A 20,907-nucleotide genomic window follows, 5' to 3' on the forward strand; every position below is an offset into this window, starting at 1 on the left:
GTCCCTTCACTTCGCACCGTTATATCAGGATATCAAAAATATTAAGATGAAAAAGGTCCAGGCTAAACAAAAAAAAAAAAAACCCACACAAAAAAAAAGAATGCTCTTTGAAATTGTTCCCCTTTAAAATTATTTGTCAGCTAAAAAACGGGAAGGCTGGGAAGAACAAAACCGCTCTCATTATATCCTCTTGAAACTGTTTAGGAAAGCAGCTATAGTTAACAAATAACAGCTCCATCTGGGTAAGTGTGGAGTAGGACATTGTGTACAATATTATACAATTAATTACATGCTGGTCTTCATTGATCAACTGACCAGATTAGAAACAATAGATGCGCGCATCGATAGAGATGCTCGAGCACACAGGGTTCGTGCAAGCTGGGAGCACAAAGAACTCTACCTACGCGGCTTGTGAAAAAGCACAAGCGGGCATTTCAAAGGCAGGATGTATTTCAGGGGTTATTACACCTTACGGCAGGGGGAGGGGAGGCTTTTATCATCTTTAAAAAATAGTTTTGAAATAATTGAATTCTTGAATAGCTGTTTAAAAACTCCATAGCTGATTTTAGCACTTAAACTCTTTGATTATACTAAAAGCCGCTGCACTCTGCTGAAGTTATTTCTTGGGCGGGCCTATTATGCCATAAAATAATTCAACTTTATCGACCCATATTACCCGCGAGTTGCATCTGTTACTCTGGCGTGAAAGGCAAGTTGTGTATCGGAGCACAACAGCAGAACTGATAAACTGACCAAAAATTTAAGTCTCCCGACACCCCCAAAAAAGCCTGACCACAGCCCAGGCTATGGAGAGGATTTTTGTTTCCTCTTCCCTTGGCAAAACTCTTCCAGCCCCCAGTTTCCCTGAAGGGACGTTCAGGCACCTTGAATGGGGCCAGCAATATAGTTTTCTGTCACCGTTGCATTTTTCCCTGCTCATACAAGAGCTGCACATAAAGGTCAGCATCCCAAAGCCAGCAAAAGCAAGCTAAAAACCCCGTATTTCACAGAATCCCAGAATCCCAGCCTGGCCGGGGTGGGAAGGGCCCTCTGGAGATCATCCCCTCCAACCCCCGGCCAGAGCAGGGTCACCCAGAGCAGGTGGCACAGGAACGCGGCCAGGCGGGGTTGGAATGTCTCCAGAGACGGAGACTCCCCCACCTCTCTGGGCAGCCTGTGCCAGGGCTCTGCCACCCTCACAGCAAAGAAGTTCCTCCTCCTGTTGAGATGGAACTTCCCAGGGGCAAGTTTGTGCCCGTTACCCCTTGTCCTGTCCCCGGGCACCACTGAGAAGAGCCTGGCCCCATCATCCTGACACCCCCCTTTCAGTATTTATCAGCGTTGATAAGGTCCCCCCTCGGTCGCCTTTTTTCCAGACTGAAGAGACCCAAATCCCTCAGCCTTTCTCCATCAGAGAGGGGTTCCAGTCCCCTCAGCATCTCGGTGGCCCTTTGCTGTCCCCTCTCCAGCAGTTCCCTGTCCTTCTTGACCTGGGGAGCCCAGCACTGGCCCCAGAGCTCCAGCCGTGGCCTCCCCAGGGCAGAGCAGAGGGGGAGGATGAACCCCCCTCCACCTGCTGGCCACACTCTTCTCGATGCCCCCCAGGATGCCACTGGCCTTCTTGGCCACCAGGGCAAGCAGCTGATATTCGATATCAGCTGCTCATGCCCGAGAAGCCATCGCAACGGCCAGGTGTCGAGGAGGCCACCGACCACGACATTTTCCCTCCCCATTTTCTGTGCTGGTTGCAGGAAGGATGTGGCATTGCAAACACAACTGAAATTTTGACTTATTGGAGGAGCCTTCATTAGCCCGGAGATGCCCTCTTGGGGTTAGTTACACCGAGTCTTCCTACAGTTCGGCTGGCGTGGAAGAGCATTAATCTCATGGAGGATTAATAGATCGTTATCTCTGTGTTTTTCCTTGCAATACACACTGCTGGTTTTGAACGCTGCTTTGCATGCAGATAGCATCATCATTGCTAAAGGGCACTCCGCTACAAGCCCACACCGACAACCTCCAAGTTATGAAGAAAACAAAAAAACCTTTGAGTTCCAAACATAAATACACAATAAGCGATAATTACAAGGACTGAAAGTTTCAAAAGGCTAGGGTTACAAAAGGAAAGTCACAGATTAAAATCAGGAGTAAAACCCTGTATTTATCAAAAGCCACATAATCGTCATCAAAAGACAAGCTCAATATATGTTTTTTTGCGTAGTTGTGAGCGATGCCAGGTCGGCCCAGCCCAGTAAATCCACAGGCGGGTCCTGGCAAACCTTCCCCCAGTACAGAGCTGGCGAGAGGCTGGGCTGGACTGGGTTTGGTGGGGGAGAAGCGGGAGGACGCGACCTCACGGGGGGTCACACATACAAAGGGCCGGTGACCTGGAGAGATGGACCAACGGCCCCATCCTGCCGCGAGGGTAACCCAGGAGGTGCCCAGGGACGGGAAGAGGCGGCACAGTCGGGTTACATTTTTAAAAAAAGCTCTGAAATAAAACTTCCAAATCTTGCAAAAATGCAATTTTTGGTTTTAAAGCTACGGTAAAACAACAGCACGTTTGGTGACATGAAACTGGTTTGTAAGTTTTTCTTGAATTCATAGAGTAACTCTTTGCACAGTGCTCTGCAATGAGATTTAGACAACAGCTTAGCTCTCATTTCCGTTAAATACTTCTGAACACCAAAGGCAGCTAATATTTCATTATGTTAATAATACACTTTCACTACCATACACAGATGTTCCAAATTAACTTTAAAATGGCCTTATTCATCTCAAAGAGCTACATAGTACTCTAGTACATGCCTGACAGAGATGGAAGAGTTTCGAAAGTTAGGAGAAAAAAAAAAAAACCAAACTAATAAAGGACTTTAAGGACTAAATTGGGCTTAAAACCTAATAGCAGAGTAAGGGCTGCCCGACCTCTCCAGCACCGCTGGGTGGGATGAATTCTGGAGACGAAGGAACAGACCAAGTAGGAACCCGTGCTCACTCCATTATTATTTTTTTTTGCTTTCACATAACTGGACTCTTTTAAATAAAACCTGGGTTGCCCTCGCGCCCCCAGCGTGGGTTTGCTTTAGTTCAGCCCCAGCCCCGTCTCCTGCGGGGCTCCGAAGGTCCTCCCTGCTCACCCACCTGCTTGTTTCAGCCCAACTCGAGTCGGCATCTCTCCCCCACCCCCCGCATTCAGAAAATGAGTGAAAGATAAAACCTCATTCTCTGGGCACCTCCTTCTCTCTCTCTCAGCAGCAGGAACCGCCACCACCGCTGTGGGACCGGAGCCCCAGAACAGGAGAGAGCGGCTCCTGCTTTTAGGACAGGAGGTGCCCCAGGGAAACCAGAGCACCAAAGCATCGACCCGCATTTCACCGCAGCTGGTCTGCGGCTCCTCCAAAAACTTGGGTCTCCCATTTACAGGGGCAACAAGGGATTTCCGTGACACCACTGTTGGCAGGGAGGAAACGCAAGCTGCTGTTCGGAAGACAGAAAGCTTTTACCCAACAGCTTTAGCGGGAACCTAAATCCTACTTGGATTTCTCTACAATGGAATAAATCTAAAAAGACAAGCATGTTCTTTATTTTAAAAGAAAAAAAAAAAACCAAACTGTTAGCTTTTAGCCCCAAATGAGTATGTTTGGGTCTCTTGGAAGTCAGCTTCCCTACTGAAGCGGAACAGGTATTTTCTAAGTGCAGTAAATTTATAAAAGGCACAATGGGAGCTTAAGGAGACACAACAGCAACCCACCAGCGGCAGAACTGCTGGAATACTTCATGCCTAGGTAGGAATTAAGCTGTTCAGGATGACTTGGAAGGGCAGGATCTCTCCCGCACAGTTGTTTGGATGTCACAAACCCATCCCTCCTGCGCCAAGAGCACACGTTTGGCGGACGCTGGGCAGAGCCAGGGCCCTGCTCCCCCAGGGATGCCAACGGTGACAACTCCTTCCAAAGCCACTGGGTTTGAGATCGGGACCTGCTGCACAGGAGCCAGGCTCTGGTATGGAGCTCTCGGGTCACTTGTAAGTTACACAATACAGTAATGGGGAGAGAAATATCACGGTAAATGATTTTCCCAACTCAACTGAGGCGGGTGGGGAAGGAAGCAAGCAATCTGCTGACTCAGCATCTATTACGCCTTTGGTCAGCGTGAGATTGTGCTCCCCCATTGCTGCTGCAGCGAAGGCTGTAGCTTAGGTGAAACCCAGCAGAACCCAACACAAAGCTGTTCAGTGGCTTTTAACGAAGAGTATTTTGGGAACAAATTGCGAACAGTGTAAAGGTTGCCCAGAGAAGCTGTGGCTGCCCCATCCCTGGAGGGGTTCAAGGCCAGGTTGGACGGGGCTTGGAGCAACCTGGGCTGGTGGGAGGTGTCCCTGCCCAGGGCAGGGGGTGGCACTGGGTGGCCTTTAAAGGTCCCTTCCAACCCAAACCATTCTATGCTAAAGCTGTGCAGAAGCGCGAGTCCCTGCAGACCCCGTGTGCATCAACCAACCCCCAGGTTTGCTGTATGAAGGTAACATGGGCCGGCGAGCGAGGGGCTGGTCCAGGAAGCCCTTCATCCTCTGCCCCACGGCCCACCAACCCCTCCATCCGCCCCACACATTCCAATACAGGCAGCAGAAAACACGGAGCCTCCCGCAGGCAGCTCCAGGGCAGAGCGGGCACCTTCTCCCTCACAGCCCGGAATTGTGAAATGATGAATACTTGCAATAAAAATATTTTTAAAAAAAATACAAACAAACCAATGCCAGGTAGTGGGGAAGGCTGGTACCTGCAGAATTACAGATGTGTGGTGAACAGGCAGAGGACTGCAGGAAGATAAGGAACTGCCTGCAGTTAAGAGTTGAACGACTGAAGTGTTTAATTTTTTTCCTCTCTTTGCTACAAATCAAAATTTTGAGCACACTCCATTCCCCACAGTGGAGGAGCAAGGTTACTAGGGAACAATACCATACATAATTAAAGAGTTATCTTAATATACATGTAAAAAAGGGGCACATTACTGTTGCTAAGGGAACATTAATTCCCACGTTTTTTAAACTTCCAAGTGCTCGAGTTTACAGTCTTGAAAGCGTTCACCCCCGTGTGCTTATCAGGACTCCGTCATTCCAACAGTACTGTAAGTTATTGTATTTAGGCATGACTTCAGGTGCTAGCATTTCCTTTTGCAATACCTATTATTTATAGGCATGACCTCCTCTTTGGACAACAGTCTGCACACAGTATCACTCATGCAAGCGCAATCAACTCAGCTGCTGTAACGATTGTCAACACGGTGCAACACCAGAGTTATTGACAAAGCCTCAGATGCAACATCCAAAAGAGGTCACCGAAAGCAAATGGGTTGTGAAATCATTGCTAGAAAACAGCTATCTGTGTTAATTTAAAATAAAGATCAGAACAGACCGAGATAAACCTGGTTAAGGACCTTCTACAGAAGTTGCCACCAGAAACAGAAAATAGTTATTTTTTGCAAACGCCAAAAGGGAAGTGAATGACACAGTAACGTACTGGCTCAGGGATCCGTATTCTCTTGTATCTAGCAATGAGAGGGAGGAAAACTTTGGTGATTGTTTTCTTTTTAAATATCTCAGTGTTAAGAAAGTCCATTAAGATCTACGCATTATTTTAATTTCGGAAAGATGCTGTCTCATCAGCAGCTAACATCCCCCAAACAGGGGTCAGAAATCCAAAGAGAGCCGTCCGAGCGGGCGACTGTGTGGCAAGCATAGAGCAAACAGTCATAGCTGTTAATTCTTTCTCTCAGTTACACAGGGATTAACTAATCTCAGCACAATCATGTTTAGCAGCAGCTTCAGGAAAGCAGTCTCTCCTACTATAAATGGGGCTGAGAACCGCCCGCTTCCCGTCCCCCCTCGCCCGCTTGTCTGCCCCCTCTTTATTCTACCAGTTCTCCGTTGAAAACCAATGACACACCAAATCCTCTCCACGGCACCGAACAACCGTATTCCTTGAATGGACCGCTCCCGAAGGGAAAAGAAAATCCCGAGGGTTTCGGCAATCCTACCGAATGAATCCGCTGCAGAAAGCCCTGTGCGGCGGCGAGAGCGAGCCCGGTCTGCAAGGAGCCGTGAGACGGAGCCGCGAGACGCAGCCGCAGCCCCACCATCCGCCGGCAGCAAATCTCAGCCCCTCGCTGCCAGGTGCTCGCGGTAACGGCAAAAACAACACGTTTTTCAATAACAATCAAGAACCAGCAGCCCGATATTCCCGTTCCCCGATTTAACTAAAGCAGGGTCTAAAACACACAACGTGACTCAACGCCTTCCCAGTTCTTTTATCTGACAAAGCAATTTTTAACGCGGAAAAAACACGAGGGTGGGTCAGCCTGCTTTACGCATGCTGGGAAATCTGCTGCAAGGGCTGACTGCATCAGCTGTGCCGCGGCTCTGACAGCGCGCTCTGCTACAACGCCTTGTCAATCAGTATTTTTAAACCTGCACCGTTATCGAAACCCTATTTGGAAAAGAGAGAAGACTCACACAAAGGCAGCACAGCGGTTAGGAACCGATGTGATCCCAGCCCAGCCCGGCATCCCCGCACACGGCAGCGTGGCTCCTGACTGCCATCCTGCTCCCGAAACACAAGACACACGGGGCGGGGGGGGGGAAATATAAAATAAATAAAAATCAGAGTGCCGCAGGGGGTGAGAGCACGCCGGATCCACGTGTGCGGCGAGGGAGCTCGGGATGGGCGGAGGACGGAGCAGAGCTCTCAGCGGTCCCCAGGGACCGGCCAGGCTGAGCAATGGCATGTGCCAGCGGCCACCCCGGGGGGAGCGGAGCCCAGGAAGGGGCAAACAGGAGCCCCACGGAGCAAGAAGGGAGAGCAGACACAGTCTGGGACTTAAAAGAGTCATTTTAATCAAAAACTCTCCCTGATTATTTAGTTTGCGAGGGGGGTCTTCTGCTGCAGAAAACAAATACAAAAATTATTGTGCTAAAATTAGTATTATTATAAAAATTAGTATTAGTCTGATAAAAATTGTTAAGAGCTGTATTCATTTACTAACAGAATAAAGCACCCACCTCACCAAAACAACTCCCCCGTGGGAGTGCCGGGGTGTGGGGGGTGGATGATTCGTACTGATGGCACTACAGGACAGACCTGGGTTATTAATCACCGTATCATTAAAAAAGAGCTCGCCAACCGCTTTCCTACATGTCGAATCCCGTATGCACAACTTTGATAACTCACACAAGTCATAAAAGACTTACAAAACATACTATTTCTGCGCAGAATTATTTTTCTGCAATGGATGTTAAAAGACAACATTATATAAACTACTGCAAACCCCCAGACTTTTACACCCCCCCAATGAACAGATCTTCATTCAGTGGCCGAGAGAACACACCAAAAGCAGGTATTTTGCAGAGGTAAGCTGAGCAGTGAAATTTAAAAATGTCAGAAAACTAAAAGCCCACCTCAATCACACCACTGCCCCAATTAAAAATAAATAAATAAATAAAAAACCACACACACACAAACCCAAAACGTTAAAAGCTTTTCAGCTTTGTACCGTTTATAACGCAAAGCAACGGGAGATGGAAGTTCCAGAAATGTCTTCATAAAGATAATATTCCATTTGGTAATTGTTAATCCATGGGTCATCAAAAGACTTTCTTCCTTTTTTACTAACAAAACGCTAGTACTTATGGAAACGCCAGGCTGTGTTTTGAAATACTTTAGCTAAAGCGGAAAATGAACGCAGGTTTCATACAGATAAGGCGGTTTCCCTCGTTACACGTTAAATATAGTCCCACCGGCCATACGAGCAGTAAAGCAAACGAGGAGTCAGTACTGCCATAAGGTACGAGTCCGTGGTTTGAAAATAACCCTGAATATCATAAATGTTCAACATTATGAACAAATCGTTTCTGGAGCGGTGGCTGTAACGGGGCACGATGGGGCGCAGAACCCAGCACTGCTGTTAACACACCTGCCGACCAGGACGGGAGCAGGCACGCTGGCTGGGTTACTCCATTAAAGCTCATGAAATTACATTACAGATTTTATCCATAACTATAAAAAGATGTGCGCGCTTTATACTCCGTGCACTTTAAAATGACACTAATAAGTACATTATCTAAATTTATAAACAAAGGCCAGCCACCCTCAGTACCTGCATCGCATCCAAGCTCATTAAGGAACAATCTCGAGAGCAGAAAGCCATCTGTAGAGAAAACATCATGCCTTAATTTGTCCCAACAGCTGTGAGAAAGGGCAAAAGCAGCCGTACGGGGACTCTGAATAGCAGGGTGAACACAAAAGACCACGCACAAGTCAATCTACCCCTACTCAATTCAGAACCTCAAGATTAGTTGTTTAAAAATGTCCATTGGAAGCAGGAATTTTCACATTGAAAGTTTCGGTGACTTTTTTTTTTATTTTCATCCATAACCTTTTTATTTTAAAAAGTCTGAAAGATCCATCATCTTTTAGGTAGAATAAAACTTAAAATTCACTATAACTCTGTTCCTCTAATGCGGACATCCCTAAACGGACCAAACGTACACTGTAATAGTTCCCCTTAAAAATATATATATATTCATTTAAAAACAGGACAAACGACAGGATGCAAACTCAATATAAAATTAGATTAGCAAAGTAATTTTTCAAAAGAATTGGACTTTTTCAGACTCTCTGTGTGCTTTGTCGGACTCCTTGCGTTCCATTCACTGTCGGTGACATTTGGGTTAAATCACATCGGCGCTTCTAAAACTTCAGCCAAATAACCCAGCTAAGCTCCCCGCCTTTTCGCTCAGTAACTTTGTTTAGATTTACTCTTCAAATTTTCAGTACTCCCCCAAAACTGTTTTGATGACCAATCTTTCAATGTAGTTACTAAAAGGGATAGAAGTAGCCTCACTTGTTCGCTATTTTAATCATTTAAATAAATGTAAAGCTGGTCTTTTTGGAAACTACATAAAAGTTAATGGGGCAGCGTAGGAAGTAATCAGCTGAATGTAATGTTTACTGTCACTGAATCAGAAAGGTACTAATTTGCAGCAATCTACGTGCATCAACTTATAATTATTTTTCAGAAATGATGTTCCAAGCTCCTATGGGGGCAATAGAGAATCACCCAGGATGAGCAGATAAAAGAGCCACGGTTACAACTTCCAACAGAACAAGACGCACTCGCTTCTTCAGAAGTCATTGTAAGGGAACACAAATGCGATACAAGAGATGGAATTTTATCCACCCACCCAATAAAGCCTGAGGAACCGTGACGGATGGCCTGGAGAAAGCTGATCAAACCACCGGCGTCAGAAGGAACTTCACTGAGATGGGATTAAATGTCAGCATTATCTGTTTTACAAGACAATAAACAGGTTTGATAATTGGACGCGATATTGACAATAGAAAATGTTTGTGTCAGAATTTGTGAGCAAATACTCAAAACAGCACTTTGATAATTGTTTTGGAAGAAATTTAAAATTTATGCTTATACACGAGATGGAAAACACAGTCAATGGTAAGACATTATCAATTTAGCTATCAAAATCAGAGGACCTGATACCTCACTCAGAGCACCACCTACAAAGATGTTACCACTGCATCATTTTGCATCTCAGTTCTAACTTTTATAATTGTTCTGACAAGTCGATGAAGACGCTTTGTTACCAAACCATGACGCACAGAAGTGAGGTTAACAGGTAAATGAGGCGTGTTGCCTCCCCAGACTGTTAACCTGGACCTCCTTTCCCTTGCGTTTTTGTTTCTCAAAAGCAAACCGCGCCACCGCCACCGCCTCAGCAATTTCTCAGAGCCCAGGGGGTCTTTCCCAAGCATTTCTCTTTGACAAATGACAGGCTCTTCATTAGCAAATCTGCATTATATCATACGACAAAAATGTAACTCCGACCTGAGGAACACACCTTGGAATCCAAACTTCCAACATCTGCAGCCCAGACAACTCAACCTGGGAAACTGCTACGGAGAGAAACTGTTTCAACCAAGACGTCAGCACTCGTGCCCCGTTCCTCGCTGCTCCTACTGCTGACCCCATAGGCAGTTTGATCCACGGCAGGGTATCTGTGATCTAACTAGAACCTGTAGCTTGGAGCGACCGAGTGTTATCTTACAAGAAACTTCATTAAAAATGCCCATAATTAGGTGTTTAGGAAAAGCCAGCCAGTTGGAGAAGTCACTCTGGAGTAATTAACAGGCGGACACTATGTCAACCCTACTGAAGCCCCGAGAGAAGAGAGATGGGACCATTTCCAAGGTACAGCTTCTCACTTACTGCTGGGACTACCCCCACACTATTTCAACCAGGGTGAAATGGAAATCCATCTTCACAACTGCGGGGGGGAGCAGAAAGCACCCCCTCGCGGCACCCTGCTCTCGCCCTGCCCGCAGCACCCTTTCTCCCAAGCCTCGCCACCTCCCATGGACCTCACCAGCTGCTCCAACGCACAGGCGGGCGCTCTCCCACTCTGCCCAACCGTGCCTCAGGCTTTCTCCAACCAACTCATCATAAATGTGCCTCCGACACAATGCCCAGAGTAGCTTCCACAGCAGGGAAACAGCTTCAGTTATCCTTATTCGGTAACCCAGCAACTCCTATGAGGCATAATCTAGAGCTAGAACTTAAACAGAAAGATATGAAAACAAACATGTTTTCATTTATGTTAAAGCACAAATTGTTTCCTCTCTCGCAGCGGAACCAAATATTCTAACCATTGTAAGATGTGGTCTCCTGTATTTTGGGATAAGGAGGTCTTACTTTCAAACTTAAGAGGTTGCCCAGAGAAGCTGTGGCTGCCCCATCCCTGGAGGGGTTCAAGGCCAGGTTGGATGGGGCTTGGAGCAACCTGGGTTGGTGGGAGGTGTCCCTGCCCGGGGCAGGGGGTGGCACTGGGTGGTCTTCAAGGTCCCTTCCAAACCATTCTATGAAACTGAATTAACACGGAATTGAATCTGATGGTAGCGCACATGAGCAGAACAAATTGTGTACTGTTACACCTTCCAATCTGAATAGACAGAATCGCAGAACGTGTTGGGTTGGAAGGGACCTCTAAAGGGCATCTAGTCCAACCCCCTGCAGTGAGCAGGGACATCTTCAACTAGATCAGGTCGCTCAGAGCCTCATCCAGCCTGGCCTTGAATGTCTCCAGGGATGGGGCCTCCACCCCCTCTCTGGGCAACCTGGGCCAGTGCCTCACCACCCTCAGTGGAAAGAACTTCTTCCTAATGGCTGATCTAAACCTGCCCTGCTCTAGTTTATGTAATCCATGAATGTGTTATGGGGGGGAAGAGGTAGGAAAATGTAAAAATAGCCAGAATATTGAATATTTCAAAAGCCAATCAAAGACCAGCTCTACAGACAGTACAGGCGTTCATTTTTTAGAACCCATTACCAGGTGGGAAACCCCTTTGCTCTGTCCGTGAGAGCTTTCGGTGCCTGGCGGGCAGCGCACGCGTGGGTGGCGCCGAGGGAAGGGGATGGGAGCGAAGGAGGATCCGCGGTGACTGACTTCCCAATTCCCTCCTTGTCAACACTGACTCAACATGCTTTTGCTCTCCATCTGCAAATTATAAAACACTTGTATGCTCTAATAAGGCTGTCTGGGACCTTTAGCAACCACAAGCCTTCTCAGCTTCAAATAAAAAGCATGACAGATATACTAATTATTCCAATTGACTGAATATGTTAAAATGTAATTAACTAACAACAATTAACACTATATACAACATACGCTTTTCTTGATAGCTACAACAAGAGTTACCTATTTTTGTAGGGCAAATTTTGTCTTTGCATTTGTGCGTGTTCCTCTAATTAGAAGTTCAAGAAGCATTTTTAGAATGGCTTAGTGGTCATCTGTCCTAAAATTAGTTGAGAAATCGGTACAAGTGACTGAAGCTCCAAATAGGTTATTCTGATGACAGGCAGGCTCTGTGAGCACTCAGCAAGCCCTGAAATCACCCAAACCCACAACTACATGTTGAAAATATGGTTTTGGCCTTGGCTGAAGCCATGGGGATCCAAATGCCACACAAGCCCTGTCCCTGGGAACTACCCAGAGCGCTGACGCCATGAGAGCAGCGAGGCTCCCCGTATGTGCCCGGCACTCGGAGCCAGGAGGCAGTAACGGCACGGGCAAAGCAAACCCACGCCCGCACGGGCACAGGCATGGAATGGGAATGGGAATGGAAACAGGAATGGGAATGCTTTCCACGACAAAGCCGGCTCCCACTGTTGCCTCCAAGATGCTTTGCTCGGTGGATGCCCAGCCTCCCTGGGATAGCACAAGCACCACCTACCAAAATTCCAAGCGAAATATTTCAAGTACTTGCAAAGGTTTAAGTTAACCTTGGTTTAGAACTCAAAACATTTTTTTCTTGTATTTCTAGCACATTGTATTTTATAGTTAAAGTGTTAGTTTTTTATAGTTAAAGGACCAAAGTGCACTTCCTACACCTTCCATTATTCCATAGCTACCAAGGCCAGGCTGGATGAGGCTCTGAGCAACCTGATCTAGGTAAAGATGTCCCTGCTGTTCGAGCCTGAATGTGCCAGCGAAATTACAGTACGATAACTAAGGAAAAATAAGGGAAAAGAAAACAGAAAATCCCATCTGAAAACCTTGCATTTCTCAGCATTTGATTGTTTTCTCAAACAGATGTAACACCGAGTATTACGTTCCATCATCAGCTCTGGTTGCATTCCGCACTCCCATACTGCCGCTGAATTCATTCTTCCACGCCATTCCAGTGAATGCACCACCGCTGGTTTTAGAAGCACATTACAACTTTTTATCAAAGGTATTTCCACCAAAAGCAACCAAAATCCTTCTTCCAGTCTGTTACCTCCCAGAATGCAAATAACTAAATTTTAGAAATTATGCCTAAACAATAAAGTGGGAATAACGCAACCCAAACGCTCTCAGGAATCATCTTTCTTACGGCTCCTGTGGCTCTACACTGCGACAGAAGAAGCTTCTCAGTCACAATTTATGGCCTTTGATCATAAATACCACTCAGGCTCCTACTTAAGGCAATTATACAGTAAAATATAAAAAGAGGTTAACAGTTCTACTTAGTTAGAAGAATGAGTAATTATTTCTGAAATTATTTTCCAGATACTACTCAAGCAGCAGTAGTAATGTATACACACGCACACACACATATACACATTTATAAATAAACGGACAGGTTCTTAAAGAAATTAAGTATTCAAGAAACATGCGAAAGGAAAGGCAATACACAGAGACATAGTGCCACTTCGTATCGGGTGCCAGATTTCCTACCCATTCCACTATTTCTAGATATCCCTGGATTAATTTTGGATGGCACTTTCCAACACTGCACCGCCTAAAGTGCCACTGCAATCCCTGCACCACCACGAACGGCCCGTCTCAAGTGTTGCACGACGCTGGATTTAGTTCGGAACGATACAGAAGGGCCTGGAAAAGGAAGCGGGGGAATTGCCCAGTGTTCCTACGTCAGCTCCGGCTGTCGGGAAGGAGTTTGCCCATGCCAAGGGCTGCCAGGTCGCGCCGGCGCTGCAGCACCAGCCCAAGCAAGCGCTGCTGAGTCACAGGCACTATCATAAACTGCTCTGCAGAGCCCAGACATAAATCTCTCTAACACAATTACAGAAGCTCTTTATAGTAATTTTTTTTTTGATTTATCAAGCAGGAGGTACAATCAATCTAGTACGAGCACATTACACATGATGGCTTACAAACATTTTTTGCCAATTAAAAAGATGTTGTGGATTGCTCACATCCTAGAAGGTAAGAATACGCTCCCTTTTCCTCCATCGTTTCTAAAGGAGGATGAAATATTCACGGACAAGGGCAAGGAGCTGCTAGAGTGAAAGAAGACAATTTTAGAAACAAAGAACTTCCCTTGCGTCAATATTCCAGCAAATTCTGCTATGCAAGCTATCCGCTTGAAAGAGCGTTTTGTGAAGTACGAAACCCACTCCTCAAAGAAATGCAAGTCATGGAGCACAGATCAATAACCAACCCGGCAGCTAAAGGAAACCAAGGTTTGCCCTGATCATGTAATGCTGTTAGTGTGTACAACAACAACAAAAAAATCCTTTCTCAATTAGAGAGAAGATAAAAAACTACAAATAAAAATTCTTACAGATAGAAAGTGTAATCAAAAACAATTAAGAAGTTACTTACATTGTAAATAACCAAGAGCCTAAATGCAAATTGTTTTAAAATCAAAGCAAAAAGTAATCGCCTTATGGCAAAAACCCTGCCATTTTTCTTGTTAAAAAAAAAAAATTATTAAAAAAATCAGTAGAAACAGTCTGATGCTTTGTTTTCACATGCTCTGCCTGCATCTTACCGCCACGCACACAAGCATCTGACGACAGCAGATGGTACAAAATTCCAACCCAGAACCCGTGTCAGAGGTTGGCTAAAACCTCGCAGCGCCAGGAAACTTCGCAAGGAGAAGACAGGAGGAGCGAGAAACCCCACAGCTGGGGTGGCACTCCAGCCGGCAACAGGGATAACGGATCACGAACAAACTTCTTCTGTGGAAAGGTTATAAGGAAATTTACTTAATCAGAGTATGCGCAACACAGCAAAGAACCGTCAAACTTCCAGAACACGGGCTGATCTTTCACATGAGAAACAAGGCTTAGAGTCAAGAGACAGCACGGGACAGCCCAGACCCAGCAGCCACGGGGCATTTCACTGCATTTGCTCCTCCCGTCCCAGAGAAAAGCAAGCAGCACCCGCCACCCCAATAACTGAGCACAGCCCACGTACAGAAAACTCCAGAGAACAGCACCACGCTTCTACAGAGAGACTGGCAGACGTGCTGGAGTCCTTCAGGTGAAATTATGATCTAACAACCAGTGCCAGAACAGCTGGGGACGGGTGGGTCCTCTGAGGCACATTCAACAGCATTTCATAGAATCACGGAATGGTTCGAGTTGGAAGGGACCTTAAAGCCCACCCAGGGCCACCCCCTGCCCTGGGCAGGGACACCTCCCACCAGCCCAGGTTGCTCCAAGCCCCGTCCAACCTGGCCTTGAACCCCTCCAGGGATGGGGCAGCCACAGCTTCTCTGGGCAACCTGGGCCAGGGGCTCACCGCCCTCACAGCAAACAATTTCTTCCTCACATCTCATCTAAATCTCCCCTCTTCCAGTTTAAAACCCTTCCCCCTCGTCCCATGGCTCCCCTCCCTGATCCAGAGTCCCTCCCCAGCTTTCCTGGAGCCCCTTGAGGGACTGGAAGGGGCTCCAAGGTCTCCGCGGAGCCTTCTCTTCCCCAGGCTGAACCCCCCCAGCTCTCTCAGCCTGTCCCCACAGCAGAGGGGCTCCAGCCCTCCCAGCATCTCCGGGGCCTCCTCTGGCCCCGCTCCAACAGCTCCGTGTCCTTCTTGTGCTGAGACATTTCAGCAATGTACAAGTTTTCCTCTGTGGGCCTCCATCTTGATAACACTGTTGCTTTCATACAGCAATGTTCGTTAGCTGGGACTTCACATTCACATTAATAACAGAAGATCACGGCCCATAACCAGAGATGCATTTCTGTGGGTAAAACCACCCGGGCGCCTCAGTGGCTGCTGCAGAAACTCCCCCTGCTCCGCCCCACCTGGGTTCACAGCTGCAGGCAGGACTTGGCAAGAAAACGGTGTTAATCCGAGGATTTCTTCTGGGAGAGCTTTGTTAGTCTCAGTAGTTCCCATTTTCTCCTTCAATGATCTCCATATGCTCATGTGCACGGAGGGGCCAGGAGGATGACCCCCGCGAGCAGCGAGCCCGGCGCAGACCCCACGCGCCCCCCGCCACGCCGGGCAGGGGACGGGCACCGCGCGACACGGAACCACAAGAACCACCTCAAACGCGGACGGAGAACACCCTCTCCCACAGCCGACAGCGAGATCAAGTCTCGGGCTGGAGACCCACTGGACCCTCTCGCCCTGCTGTGCTGCACATGGACCATTTCACCCCATCCTACTTTTCGGCTAACTTTTAATTTTTTTCTTCTTTATCCTAGGCCTAGCCAGCTTTTTCAGCATGACTCTACCGGTTACAGGGTGTAATTTTTCACCAGAATAATTTTGCTGATACCTCCTGAAGATGTTTCCCTTTGGTAGGTACAGACACGTTTGCCAGCACCACTCCATTTACCGCCGGGAAAACAAGCTATTTTCACCTGAAAAATGTTATCGACATAACCCAAATCAATAGTTTAGGATTTAAACTAAATCAAGACCACATGCACGGATATATCTTCCTTGTGTGTTGATTTATATTGCTAAAAACGTCTGCGACCAGGCTCAGCAATGACTTTGCATTCAGTTCATGCCTTTGCTATATCACGACTTAATTAGCTGTTATGTTTCCCTCCTGCTGCCCCACTACCTGGATGAGGTGTAAATTATCTGCTAAAAAATTTGTTTATACTTATCTTTGTTTTGCTTGGCAATTTAAAAAACTGAGACTGTTGAGCATGTAATTTAATGAGGCCAAGTTCTGCATAGCATCACATTATGTAAAATAATTACACTTTAAAAATGACTGCTATACAGAAGACTATGGAGAAACCTGTTAGTGCTAAAATTATTCTATTTATGTAGACAAACTTTGAAGTTTATTAATGAAAGTTTGCACTGAAACAGCTGTTCTGCTGATTAAATAAATTATGACTAAGTTTTCGTGTTCGCTCCCTCCAGCAGACAGCTATTAAAAAGCCGCGCAGACCAACTGCGTGAAAAGCATGAAACGCAGGAAGATGTGCAGCCTATTACACGAACAGGCAAAATTATAAGCCGAATTCAAACCATCCGTTGTTTTAAGTGGCTTTCAGACTTAAAAAAAGAAGATTACTATTTGTTTGGAGACGCAGATGAAATATTCTGAAGATTTCCTAACACTATGACCTGTCTTAAAATAACCTGCAGATTCTGTGTAAGAGAGTATCTGTGCGTTTGACTTATCAGATTTAAATGAGCAAGCGAATTAGGAGTGCCCAAAAAAACTGTCCTTGCCGAAACGAAAGGAGAGCTAGTTTTTCAAGCTTCGTACCCCATTTCCAAATTCGCAGTAGGTCACAAGTGGAGAAGAAAAAAAAAGAAAGGGCGGGGGGGGAATCTGTCCCAATTTATTTCTCAAGCTCCAAAAAAAGCTCCGCAGATGGTGGCAGGAGAGCATCAGCCCCTCCTGGGCTGGGGCATTATCGCCCATTAGCACAGGGAGCCCTAAGGTCAAGAGAAAAAAAAAAAATGTAAATGCCTCCAGATCGGCTGCTGCACATTTAAGCTCAGCTCAGTCATAAAGATGAAAGAAGATTTGATCCAGCAGTAATAAACTTGAAAGGTTTCCCGCAAAGATGGAGCAGAAGTCAAAAGGAGGGAAACTTAACCTGAATACCTAATGGCCAAATCATATGTCAAAGTATTTTGGTTTTATGAGCAGGTACAAATTCATCCGATTATCTCATTCTTTTCAGGCTTTCACGGATCCAGCTTCCTTAAAAGAAAGAACACGTAATAACTCAAGTGCTTTGCGCATTGTAATAGAAACATTAGGAAACATGGTACCTTATTTTCCCCGATCTTCCGAGGGCTGCAAAGCTAAAGGCAAACGAATATTTGTTTTCTGAGAAGCAATTTTCAAACCTCTCGGAACCAGAGGGCACAGCAGTCTTCAGTGAGAAGCCAGCCCAGGAAAGCAGCGCATGAAGAGCAGGCAAGACATTTTCCTTGTAGACAACTGAGTGGTAATTTTTTATATATATATACACATGCACATGTATATATATATGTATAGACAATTAATGCTGGTTTTCTGTTTGATAATTATTTATGTTTTAAAATAAGATCGATGTTGAAATCCAGGACGGCCCGTTCCATGCCGCAGCCTGACTCCCCTCAGCCTAGAAGCCGCGTATTTTCATTCATTGGGGTTTGATTGAAGCTCTCTGCTCCTCTGCTGCCAGGAGATCCCTTCCATTCAGTCCAATTCAGCGATTATCCACCCTGTGGAAGCACCCCTGCCACTCCTCCCTGCAGTTTGTGCTACACGCTATACATCCCTGTATAGGCTGAGTAGACTTACGGTCCCCACGTTTCCATCCCTGCACGGCAGAGTGAAGTCAGCCCCCCCTTTCCGACAGCCTCCACACCCCGCACTCCTCATCTTCCAGGCTGCGACGCTTCACCCCCGACACCCTGCAGCCCCTTGCGGTTTGCCGCAGTCTGCCTAATTTTGCCCCCCCTTTTGCAAAAAGCCGACACGAGCGCTGACTGCGGCCCAGCGCGACTGACCTCACCGACGGCTGGCGTAAAAAAAACTCCATCTCGCTCACCCTGCTTGAGAATTTATTGCAACCAGGCTCACATACCCCATCAGCCCTTCCTGACACCACGTCTGACTCCAAACACAACCTTGTCGCCACCGCTGTTGTCCAAGACATTATTTTCTCGTTTGCCAGCGTACATATGCATGCCCACGTACATGACCTCCTATCTGATTAGTGAGTATTAATTATCTCACTGACAGTACGATGGGTTTGCACCCCCCGTGTCTAACTTCCCTGCCCTTGCGCTCAGCACTCCAAGCCTTTGAGAGCCGTGGGTTTTACCAAAATCTATTCCATCCACAACCCCAGCAAAACCACGCCATGGGACCGCCAGCACTAACGCTGATTTCCAGAGATATGTTTAAATTCAGACCGCAGGTAAGACCATTTGAAATATCTTTTTGAAAAAAAACTTAAAGCCCAAAACTCCTCCACTGAGAAAACCCCCCCAGCCCGTGCATTTCTGGAGAACTACAGACCCATCCATTTAAAATGATTTTTGAGACATTTTACGGCCAGGTGCTTTATGCTCCGGAGCTGACTTTTCCTCTGGCTCCCAGCGCCCCGCAGCGCGTTAAGGACAGGCTGGCACTTACAAGGAACGGGCAAAAGTTGAAAGCGAAGGAAAGTGAAAGAATTTTGCCATAAACCGTTACCAACTTGCACTACATTGATCATTTGAATGCACCGTATGAGGGAATAAAAGCGGGCGGGCATAGCATCACCCCCATTTCCCTCACCACGCATACTGCTTTGCAGGTATATTATATTTATTTATATTTATTTAATCAGGACCCAGGCTGAATGGGAAACCGTGCTTAAGGAAAACCAACTGGGGAGACTTGGTAAAAGCTTGCGAGCGCCCAACTAGCAGCAACTGGCTGTGTGAAGTGGGGAGAGCAAGAGCTTTCCACGCATCTCCCTGCCGTCGTAGTCTTGTTAGAATATACACGGTTTTTATCTGTTCACGCAGGCTTTGAACACAGGTGCTGACAAATAAAACTCTTCCGCAGCCATTTCACGGTGTTTCTGAATTTAAATAGCACTGGACAATCTAAACTGAAGTACTTCTTACTGGGATACCTGAGCACGCTGCCACTTCTGCTCCTTAAAACGTAAACTCCCCCACTTCACGATCCTCGTGGAGGTTAGTGGCAAAAAGCTAGGCAAATCTCAAGCAAATAGTATAGCCTCAAATAATGATAAAGTTGCTGTTCTCCCAGTATCAACAGAAAAACCCAATCCTTTTAATGGGACTAAACTGCTTATACAGTAAACAAACCCTGTAATCCGACCGCATCCCTGTACGGACACAGTCCGACTGCTTGCCTGGGAGAATTCAATTCTGCAGCGATAAGACCCCCCTCACTTAATCCCTCCATTGACATTTATGGCCAAAGCAGCCCCCGGGGCTGCCTGGCGAGCGCGGCTACCTGCGTGGCACCCGTGGCCACACCAGCTACCTGCATGGCACCCATGGCCGCAGACACGGACCTGCCTCCTCCCACCGCTGCCCACTCCGCGGGACACACGCAGGGACGGTGCGAGCCACAGCCTTGTAAACAAATTACCTACTGCTTTTAAAGCTAGCGACAAACAAAGAATCAAAGCGATCTGGGCAGCCTCCTGAAGTACCAGCACCTGGGTTAAGGTTCTGTCAACGCACGTGGTTCAAGTTCAAAGGCAGGGGACAGAGACCACCGTTACCAGCTGCATCCGTGTCCATGGCGTTTGGGCAGGCAACTGGTGCTCCTGCTCTGGGAGGCCACAGGCGGACGCTATAAACACCCATGGAGGTGCCGAAGTCTCTTCGTGCCCCGGACTTTGCTGGACTTCCACCCAAAGGGCCCCAGAAGCACCCGTCCTACACACCTGATTCACAACACAATAGGAAACGAGTAGTTTTGGCAATCTAAGCTATATGCAAATTGCATTATCCAAGCAAAAGCACACTTCAAAATATACTTATTTTGTTTCCTAAGGACAAAGGAATCCCTTCTCTGTGGTTTAAGAAGATCCATCCTATCCCTAAACTCTGCACATAGTACCATACCCCGTGTGTTCAGTTCCTTGGGGTTTTGGAGAGCAGGAGGTAACAAGCAAAAAATAATAATCTGTGCACATTCAGTTTTAGTATGATCTGCTTTTACATAAAAATAGCATCATCTTCATACCTAACTCTTCTTGCATTTGTTAAGCCACACAGCTGCTTGAGCAATTAATGAAAATTAAGTCTTTCCAATCGCTACATCTTGTATTTAGGTTAGCTATAACAGTCAAATACGTTACACAACCAGACTCAATCCTTTCTTCTTAATTGACATCAGGCATTACCAGGCCAGTAATTATATTTATGCATCTCCCTTAAAGGACAGAGGGATACTGACGGGCTGCATAGTTCAGTCCGCAGATTCCTTAATACTCCTGGTAGTACAGGAACAAATCAATCCCTGAATCCTTTCCCAGGGCTCCATTTCAGTCTTTAAACAGTAAAAAACACTTAGGGTGCAAAAGAAGGAAAAAATGTTTTATTTGAACAGATGTTCATTTACCCTCTGCTTGAATCACAGACAGGATTATTTAGAAATGCGTGTT

The 20,907-nt window shown here is 46.5% G+C and overlaps 1 protein-coding gene across 6 annotated transcripts in view; it reads right to left on the reverse strand.

The window, feature by feature from the left end:
• Positions 1 to 20,907, reverse strand: part of TANC2 (tetratricopeptide repeat, ankyrin repeat and coiled-coil containing 2) — a 331,215-nt gene that overhangs the window by 169,254 nt on the left and 141,054 nt on the right. The gene's annotated exons all lie outside the window — the stretch shown is intronic.

The sequence above is a fragment of the Chroicocephalus ridibundus genome, chromosome 17 (assembly GCF_963924245.1).
Source record: "Chroicocephalus ridibundus chromosome 17, bChrRid1.1, whole genome shotgun sequence".
Taxonomy (NCBI): domain Eukaryota; kingdom Metazoa; phylum Chordata; class Aves; order Charadriiformes; family Laridae; genus Chroicocephalus; species Chroicocephalus ridibundus.